Below are 10,345 nucleotides of genomic sequence, written 5' to 3' on the forward strand. Positions count from 1 at the left end.
GTTTGACAGCCATCACTTTTGACCTTTCATCCCAGGACTGAGAGAGGTGTTCAAGGAGGGAAGTTGGACTTGGGTTTGAGCAGGGTATGCGTAAGAGACCTGAGGACCAAGGTCACATCCACCTTCGGGGGCCTGAGATCCAGGGGTGGGCAAGACTGCTCAAAGCTCCTCAACTCCCAGGAAATGGAAACCTTTGAGAGACGCAACTGAGGCACTTCTCTTGGTGAAAGAAAACGAAGAAATCGATGATCTATGCTAGAGTTGTTCTGACCGGACAAAAGCAGAAGATAGCCCACTTGACCTAGTAGACAGCAGATAAGGACTTCTGGAGATATCCAGAGGTTTAGGCAGTTCCTCGCGAAAAGCCTTTTGATTGGAGGAGATGGTGGATAGCTTTCCCCCGTGAAGACCTAAGGACTCCACGACTTGGTGGTACCTTTGAAGGTGCGACCGACAGAGAATTATGGGCCACAAGGGTACTTCTCTTGTGACCTCAACCAGAAGAGCAAGCAGATCAGGATACCATTCGGCATGAGGTCATCTGGGAGCTACCAGGGTCATCCGGAGTCCTCACGTAATAAACACTTGATTAACTTCTTCTTTAGATTGCCCGGAGCTTCTCTCCGGACAGGGGCTTTTTGACGGTACGTCTAGCCCCTAACTTGATTAACGACTTGATCAGGCTAAACAGTGATTAGGCATAGACGTTCAGGTGATCCCATGGGTGTAGGAAGACATCTATAAACACCATCCATGGGTCCAGAATGGGGGAGAAAACATGGAAGGTGCCCTAACATATTTACAGTTAGGATTGTTTCTCACAGCAAGGGACCTAGCTAAAAACCTCAAACTCAACTCCTCTCTGCGAATGGAAAGGGGAGGTATGCCAGAATCAACATAGAGACTGTCAATGGGAGATGTTCTGTAAGCACCTGTGCAGATGCGAAGCCCAGCATTGTGAACAATATCAAGTTTTCCAAGTAAAGTCTTTGTAGCTGACCCATATATTTGGCATGCATAGTCTAACTTGCTCAGACACAAAGATGTATAAATTCTAAGCAAAGTTGTTCTATCAGCACCCCAATCAAAATGCGATATCACTTTCAGAATGTTCAGTGACTTCTTAACCCTGATAGATAGGTCATTTATATGGGGACCAAATGTCATTTTCTTGTCGAAAATGACTCCAAGAAACTTGACACTATCCTCATATGGCAAAATACAATCATTTGAGAAAAGGGTGGGGATCTCTTCCCTTTTACGAGTACGAGTAAAGCGAATGGCTTTGGTCTTCTGAGGAGAAAACATGAATCCGCGAGAATTTGCCCATGCGGAAGCAGCATTTATTGCAATTTGAAGATTTTGGCATGCTTGTAGTGCAGATGATCCACTACAATAAATTGCAAAGTCATCGACAAATAGTGATCCTTGTATGCCAGGAGGTATGTGACTAATGAGACTATTAATAGCAACAGCAAACAAGGTCACACTCAATACGCTGCCTTGGGGGACACCTTCTTCTTGCATGTAGGATGAAGATAGTTCTGACCCTACTCTCACTTTAATTGAGCGGTTTGATAAAAATTCTTCAATAAAAGAGAACATATGTCCTCCTATACCCCACAAGGCCAATTGCTTTAAAATACCACCCCTCCAGGTGGTGTCATATGCCTTTTCGAGGTCAAAAAAGACACCCACCACCTGGTTTTGGTTAGAAAAAGCATTTGAAATTTCCCTTGATAACATCAGCAAAGGGTCTAGAGTACTTCAGTTCTTCCTAAAACCAAACTGTCTGTTAGATAAAAGATTTTTTGATTCTAGATACCACACAAGTCTCTTGTTGATCATTCTCTCAAATAGTTTGCATATGCAACTGGTCAAGGATATGGGCCTATAACTAGATGGCAGTTCTGGGTCTTTACCAGACTTGTGGCCTGGAATTACAATTGAAGTATGCCAGGAATCAGGAGATGTATGGGAAGCCCATAGACCATTAAAGGTTTCTAATAAAAATTCCTTGGTATCCACTGGAAGATGTGATATCATTTCATACCGGATGCCATCCTCACCTGGGGCAGTTAAAGAAGAGCTGGAGATAGCATTTTGCATCTCCTCCATACTAAAAGGCAGGTTAAAAGCTTCAGTATTTGAAGAAGCAGGAGGAACAACAGATGTTGATGCTCTAATTTGTTGAAATGCTGGGGAATAGTTGTCAGCACTTGATACATGAGCAAAGTGCTTAGCAAGAACCTCTGCTACATCTTTGGGGTCAGATATATATCTATTATTTTCCCTTAATATTGGTAGAGGCTTAGGGACGAATTTACCTTGAAGTTTTCTAATCTTGTCCCATATTTCCTTTGAAGGAGTTTTGGTATTAATATTAGATATATATTTCTTCCAAGATGCTCTCTTTGCTTTTTTAAAAATTCTTTTTTGTTTGGCACAGGCTCTGAGATATGCTATTCTATCTGCTAAATAGTTTGTCCTCAAGTATCTTCTGAAGCAAGTTCGGGTCACTTTTCTTGCGTTGGCACATTCTTTACTCCACCAAGGAACTACAGAGCGATGAGGTAAACCGCATGTTTTAGGTATAAACTTGCTAGCATTATCATCAATAATATTTTCAAGATGTTGATAGGCATGCACTGGAGATGTAAATTCATCATATTCTTTATCAGTGTGTGAACAGTTTTCATAAGCTGCCCAGTCTGCCTCATCTATCTTCCATTTTGGTGGACACTGAGAAGGAAGATTATGGACATAATTTAACATAATTGGCCAATGGTCACTGCCATGTAGGTGTTCATTTACTGACCAAAGGTAGTCCAATCGAATGGATGAGGAACAGATTGACAAATCAAGGCTGATGTAGAGTTGTGGAATACATCATACCTAGTTGGAGAACCATCATTCAAAAGTATTACATCATTGTTGTCGATTAATTCTTCAACAAGATTACCCCATCTATCGCACACATTTCCACCCCATAAAGTATGCTTTGCATTAAAATCACCCATTAAAATAAAAGGGGCAGGAAGCTGATTGATCAAGTCTTGGAGGTCAGAAAGTCTAAGCCTTCTTGGATTACCAGCATGATCTAAGAGGAAAAGTTCCAAGGATGGTTCAATATATAGCGAGCATAAAGTAATTTTTTTCCCGATATGAGTTCTAACTGCACATGCCTGTAGTAGTGTATTGAGTGGGATTGTTTCAAATTTTACAGATTTGTGAATAATAAAACCTGTACCACCTTGAGCTCTTGCATCTTGCAAAGGAGGGGATCTACAAAAATGATAATTGAGTCCAGGATTAAATGGTTTGTCACTGATCTTGGTTTCCTGTAGGCAAATTACCTTCGTGTCTGAGTCCCTGGTTAAAGTTTTTATTTGCTCAATGCTAGTACTTAGACCTCTGCAATTCCACTGGATGATAGACATTATCTTTTGTTATTATTTTTCTTTGTCTCATTTGTCTTTTGGGACTTTTCAGATGAAGCCATGTAAGGCCTGGAGATGGAAGGCTTTACTAGGCCACCACTCTTCTTTTCTTTCTTTCTAGGATCTTTATAAGAGTCAACCTTAGGATCATGAGCAGTAGGGCACTTACCTGACTTAGATGAAGGTGGGGATGATGGGGACCTTTTCCTCTTTGGAAGATCTTGTTTTCCAATATCCATCAAATCAGGTAGAGATTCTGCCTGAGACAATACATTTAAGGTGGTAGAAACCACGAATACCAAGGGCTGACTGAATGACAAAATCCACCCTCAGCCTTCCCAATGGCACTCTGAGAAGAATCTTCTCCATGATCAAGAGTTTTCTGTGGAGTTCTTCTTCCTACAGATGGCAGCTGGAGAACTGTAATGTCATTTGGCCATGATATAGTTCCCAGGTGTTTATAGAATAGGTAAAAGTAGTGATCAAGTTCGTGCAGCATCAAAGATTACACGACAACTGGCTGGTCGGGGTGAAGATAAAGAATTGTCTTTTATACACCAACTACTGTATGTCTAAGTTCTTTAGGAGCTGGGCTTCCCAATCAACTTTCCAAAATCAATACCAGTTCTGGCAATGATCTTGAAGTGCCAAGGTCTTTGTTGCAATGTGATAAAAATGAAAAAGTTTTAAAAGTAATTTGTAATTTTCCAAAGTCCTTTAATTATGAAGATTGTTTCAGTGTTATCTAGAATCAGTCATTAAAGTTGGATAATATTGTAAAGGGTTATACAACTGGTGAGGGTACTGGACGTGAAACTTTGCCCCCATCCAGTTTGACAGCCATCACTTTTGACCTTTCATCCCAGGACTGAGAGAGGTGTTCAAGGAGGGAAGTTGGACTTGGGTTTGAGCAGGGTATGCGTAAGAGACCTGAGGACCAAGGTCACATCCACCTTCGGGGGCCTGAGATCCAGGGGTGGGCAAGACTGCTCAAAGCTCCTCAACTCCCAGGAAATGGAAACCTTTGAGAGACGCAACTGAGGCACTTCTCTTGGCGAAAGAAAACGAAGAAATCGATGATCTATGCTAGAGTTGTTCTGACCAGACAAAAGCAGAAGATAGCCCACTTGACCTAGTAGACAGCAGATAAGGACTTCTGGAGATATCCAGAGGTTTAGGCAGTTCCTCGCGAAAAGCCTTTTGATTGGAGGAGATGGTGGATAGCTTTCCCCCGTGAAGACCTAAGGACTCCACGACTTGGTGGTACCTTTGAAGGTGCGACCGACAGAGAATTATGGGCCACAAGGGTACTTCTCTTGTGACCTCAACCAGAAGAGCAAGCAGATCAGGATACCATTCGGCATGAGGTCATCTGGGAGCTACCAGGGTCATCCGGAGTCCTCACGTAATAAACACTTGATTAACTTCTTCTTTAGATTGCCCGGAGCTTCTCTCCGGACAGGGGCTTTTTGACGGTACGTCTAGCCCCTAACTTGATTAACGACTTGATCAGGCTAAACAGTGATTAGGCATAGACGTTCAGGTGATCCCATGGGTGTAGGAAGACATCTATAAACACCATCCATGGGTCCAGAATGGGGGAGAAAACATGGAAGGTGCCCTAACATATTTACAGTTAGGATTGTTTCTCACAGCAAGGGACCTAGCTAAAAACCTCAAACTCAACTCCTCTCTGCGAATGGAAAGGGGAGGTATGCCAGAATCAACATAGAGACTGTCAATGGGAGATGTTCTGTAAGCACCTGTGCAGATGCGAAGCCCAGCATTGTGAACAATATCAAGTTTTCCAAGTAAAGTCTTTGTAGCTGACCCATATATTTGGCATGCATAGTCTAACTTGCTCAGACACAAAGATGTATAAATTCTAAGCAAAGTTGTTCTATCAGCACCCCAATCAAAATGCGATATCACTTTCAGAATGTTCAGTGACTTCTTAACCCTGATAGATAGGTCATTTATATGGGGACCAAATGTCATTTTCTTGTCGAAAATGACTCCAAGAAACTTGACACTATCCTCATATGGCAAAATACAATCATTTAAGAAAAGGGTGGGGATCTCTTCCCTTTTACGAGTACGAGTAAAGCGAATGGCTTTGGTCTTCTGAGGAGAAAACATGAATCCGCGAGAATTTGCCCATGCGGAAGCAGCATTTATTGCAATTTGAAGATTTTGGCATGCTTGTAGTGCAGATGATCCACTACAATAAATTGCAAAGTCATCGACAAATAGTGATCCTTGTATGCCAGGAGGTATGTGACTAATGAGACTATTAATAGCAACAGCAAACAAGGTCACACTCAATACGCTGCCTTGGGGGACACCTTCTTCTTGCATGTAGGATGAAGATAGTTCTGACCCTACTCTCACTTTAATTGAGCGGTTTGATAAAAATTCTTCAATAAAAGAGAACATATGTCCTCCTATACCCCACAAGGCCAATTGCTTTAAAATACCACCCCTCCAGGTGGTGTCATATGCCTTTTCGAGGTCAAAAAAGACACCCACCACCTGGTTTTGGTTAGAAAAAGCATTTGAAATTTCCCTTGATAACATCAGCAAAGGGTCTAGAGTACTTCAGTTCTTCCTAAAACCAAACTGTCTGTTAGATAAAAGATTTTTTGATTCTAGATACCACACAAGTCTCTTGTTGATCATTCTCTCAAATAGTTTGCATATGCAACTGGTCAAGGATATGGGCCTATAACTAGATGGCAGTTCTGGGTCTTTACCAGACTTGTGGCCTGGAATTACAATTGAAGTATGCCAGGAATCAGGAGATGTATGGGAAGCCCATAGACCATTAAAGGTTTCTAATAAAAATTCCTTGGTATCCACTGGAAGATGTGATATCATTTCATACCGGATGCCATCCTCACCTGGGGCAGTTAAAGAAGAGCTGGAGATAGCATTTTGCATCTCCTCCATACTAAAAGGCAGGTTAAAAGCTTCAGTATTTGAAGAAGCAGGAGGAACAACAGATGTTGATGCTCTAATTTGTTGAAATGCTGGGGAATAGTTGTCAGCACTTGATACATGAGCAAAGTGCTTAGCAAGAACCTCTGCTACATCTTTGGGGTCAGATATATATCTATTATTTTCCCTTAATATTGGTAGAGGCTTAGGGACGAATTTACCTTGAAGTTTTCTAATCTTGTCCCATATTTCCTTTGAAGGAGTTTTGGTATTAATATTAGATATATATTTCTTCCAAGATGCTCTCTTTGCTTTTTTAAAAATTCTTTTTTGTTTGGCACAGGCTCTGAGATATGCTATTCTATCTGCTAAATAGTTTGTCCTCAAGTATCTTCTGAAGCAAGTTCGGGTCACTTTTCTTGCGTTGGCACATTCTTTACTCCACCAAGGAACTACAGAGCGATGAGGTAAACCGCATGTTTTAGGTATAAACTTGCTAGCATTATCATCAATAATATTTTCAAGATGTTGATAGGCATGCACTGGAGATGTAAATTCATCATATTCTTTATCAGTGTGTGAACAGTTTTCATAAGCTGCCCAGTCTGCCTCATCTATCTTCCATTTTGGTGGACACTGAGAAGGAAGATTATGGACATAATTTAACATAATTGGCCAATGGTCACTGCCATGTAGGTGTTCATTTACTGACCAAAGGTAGTCCAATCGAATGGATGAGGAACAGATTGACAAATCAAGGCTGATGTAGAGTTGTGGAATACATCATACCTAGTTGGAGAACCATCATTCAAAAGTATTACATCATTGTTGTCGATTAATTCTTCAACAAGATTACCCCATCTATCGCACACATTTCCACCCCATAAAGTATGCTTTGCATTAAAATCACCCATTAAAATAAAAGGGGCAGGAAGCTGATTGATCAAGTCTTGGAGGTCAGAAAGTCTAAGCCTTCTTGGATTACCAGCATGATCTAAGAGGAAAAGTTCCAAGGATGGTTCAATATATAGCGAGCATAAAGTAATTTTTTTCCCGATATGAGTTCTAACTGCACATGCCTGTAGTGGTGTATTGAGTGGGATTGTTTCAAATTTTACAGATTTGTGAATAATAAAACCTGTACCACCTTGAGCTCTTGCAGCTTGCAAAGGAGGGGATCTACAAAAATGATAATTGAGTCCAGGATTAAATGGTTTGTCACTGATCTTGGTTTCCTGTAGGCAAATTACCTTCGTGTCTGAGTCCCTGGTTAAAGTTTTTATTTGCTCAATGCTAGTACTTAGACCTCTGCAATTCCACTGGATGATAGATATTATCTTTTGTTATTATTTTTCTTTGTCTCATTTGTCTTTTGGGACTTTTCAGATGAAGCCATGTAAGGCCTGGAGATGGAAGGCTTTACTAGGCCACCACTCTTCTTTTCTTTCTTTCTAGGATCTTTATAAGAGTCAACCTTAGGATCATGAGCAGTAGGGCACTTACCTGACTTAGATGAAGGTGAGGATGATGGGGACCTTTTCCTCTTTGGAAGATCTTGTTTTCCAATATCCATCAAATCAGGTAGAGATTCTGCCTGAGACAATACATTTAAGGTGGTAGAAACCACGAATACCAAGGGCTGACTGAATGACAAAATCCACCCTCAGCCTTCCCAATGGCACTCTGAGAAGAATCTTCTCCATGATCAAGAGTTTTCTGTGGAGTTCTTCTTCCTACAGATGGCAGCTGGAGAACTGTAATGTCATTTGGCCATGATATAGTTCCCAGGTGTTTATAGAATTGGTAAAAGTAGTGATCAAGTTCGTGCAGCATCAAAGATTACACGACAACTGGCTGGTCGGGGTGAAGATAAAGAATTGTCTTTTATACACCAACTACTGTATGTCTAAGTTCTTTAGGAGCTGGGCTTCCCAATCAACTTTCCAAAATCAATACCAGTTCTGGCAATGATCTTGAAGTGCCAAGGTCTTTGTTGCAATGTGATAAAAATGAAAAAGTTTTAAAAGTAATTTGTAATTTTCCATGAGTCTTTACTCTTTCGACTGCTTAAGGTCTGCCTCACCACAGTGTGAGTGAGTCTTTGCAATTAAAGTCTATAAGAAATGATAGGGCGTTTTAGACATAGGTAGCGCAGGCTTCTTGACTGCGCACCAAAAAGCCTCTGAACTTTAGTCCTGTCTTGATAAAACTTCATCACTTAACCGGACAAAAAACTCTCCTCAACTCTTCACAAACCATATCCGAGAGAATAGTGATCTCGAAAGATTTAGGCCATGGATGAGAAGGACGTTTGTTTATGACCAAGAATCCTAGTTGCAAGGAGCATATGGCTTATCTATTTCTGAAGCCCATGTTCTTGCTAAAAGAGTGAACTTCACAGACTCTCAGCTGTTGCCAGACTTACTAAGAAAAAGTCTTCAAAGTCAGATCTTAAAAAAGAAGCAGTGTAAAGGCTCGAATCTGTCACTATCGCGGAATTTTAAAACAACCTCTAAATTCCCGGCTGGCGAATCTTGCTGACGCTTCTTAGTCATTTCAAACGATCTGAGAAGATCTGGAAGGTCGTTTCTTGATGGATCCAATTTCCTGCGTCTGAAGATAGCTTTCAGCATACTCCTGTACCCCTTGATGGTCGAGAAGAAAAAAATGTGCTTTCTTCTAAGGTCTCAGAAGAAATCGGCCACTTGTGTTTTAGAGTTACTAAACGAAGAGACTGATTTAGCTCTACACCACTCCCTAAAACCTCCTATTTGGGCTGCAAAACCTTGAGGTAAAAATCCTTTGTACAAGCGATAGCCTTAGCTGCCTCCTTCGAACAACCCTCTAGATCTTAGGGGTTTTCCGAAAGACTGAAGGCAGCCAGACCTAAAGCTTGATGGTTTAAAATAAGACTTTTGCGATCCTGACGCGGGGAAAGGGTCCGATGGCATGCGTCCAGCATGCATCCAGCATGGGCCCAGCATGAGTCCAGTATGGTTCCAGCATGCTGCGTATGCTCAACATGCCGAGAGGGAGAGTCAAGATCTATACCGCCTCCCGAAACACGTCCAGATCGGTTGCAAGGAACCGATATCGAAGCTAGGCTTGTTGAAAAGTAGCATCAACAACGTGAAGCTCATGCTGTGAGGTTAAGACCCGATCGCGTGTAACCAGCGAGTGCTCAACATACTTCAAGCCAAAAGCTTGACGCGAGGGAGCATTAGCTGCGCAGCCAGAGAGTCGCGAAGGAGAGACAACAATCTGTCTATACTGCTGTGAGAAAAAGACTTGACTGTATGCATCTAGCATGCGACCAGATTGCCGCATGCGTTTGCATTGCCGTAAGGTGTCAGCGTGCTGTATGCGATCACCTTGCCGTGAGGTTACAGCGCGTTGACTGCGTCCCGCCTGTTGCAAATCTACAACAACATGCCGCGAGGAGGCGACAGTATCGCATCCAGTCAGTGGTGCAAAGAAGCAACTGTTTGTCTATCATGATGCGGGGAAAAAACCTGACTGACCTTATCCAGCATATGTCCAGGCTGACACATGCATCTAGGTTGCAGTGGGATTTCAGATTGATCAGTTTGCCGAGAGCTGTCCGCGTGTAGCATGCGTCCGCATGAGCGGTAGTCGCGTGTCCCGCAGAACGCGAAGATGAGACAACTTGTTGAAAGGATCAACTTTGACTGTTAAGAGTCCAGCATACAACCAGACTGGCGTCTGCGTCTGTGACCGCGTGAGGGAGAGACCAGACTGGCGTCTGCGTGAGGGACAGACCAGACTGGCGTCTGCGTCTGCCGTGAGGTAGAGACCCGACTGGCGTCTGTGTCTGCCGTGAGGGAGAGACCAGACTGCCACATGCGTCCGCCCTAACGCTTGCCGTAACGCGAGCTGATCGCTGCGAGGGAGCGTTGCTGGGTATCGGAGAACTACGCTGTCTGATACTATCGGAAGACTGTTTTCTT

The sequence above is a fragment of the Palaemon carinicauda genome, chromosome 1 (assembly GCF_036898095.1).
Source record: "Palaemon carinicauda isolate YSFRI2023 chromosome 1, ASM3689809v2, whole genome shotgun sequence".
NCBI classification, from domain to species: domain Eukaryota; kingdom Metazoa; phylum Arthropoda; class Malacostraca; order Decapoda; family Palaemonidae; genus Palaemon; species Palaemon carinicauda.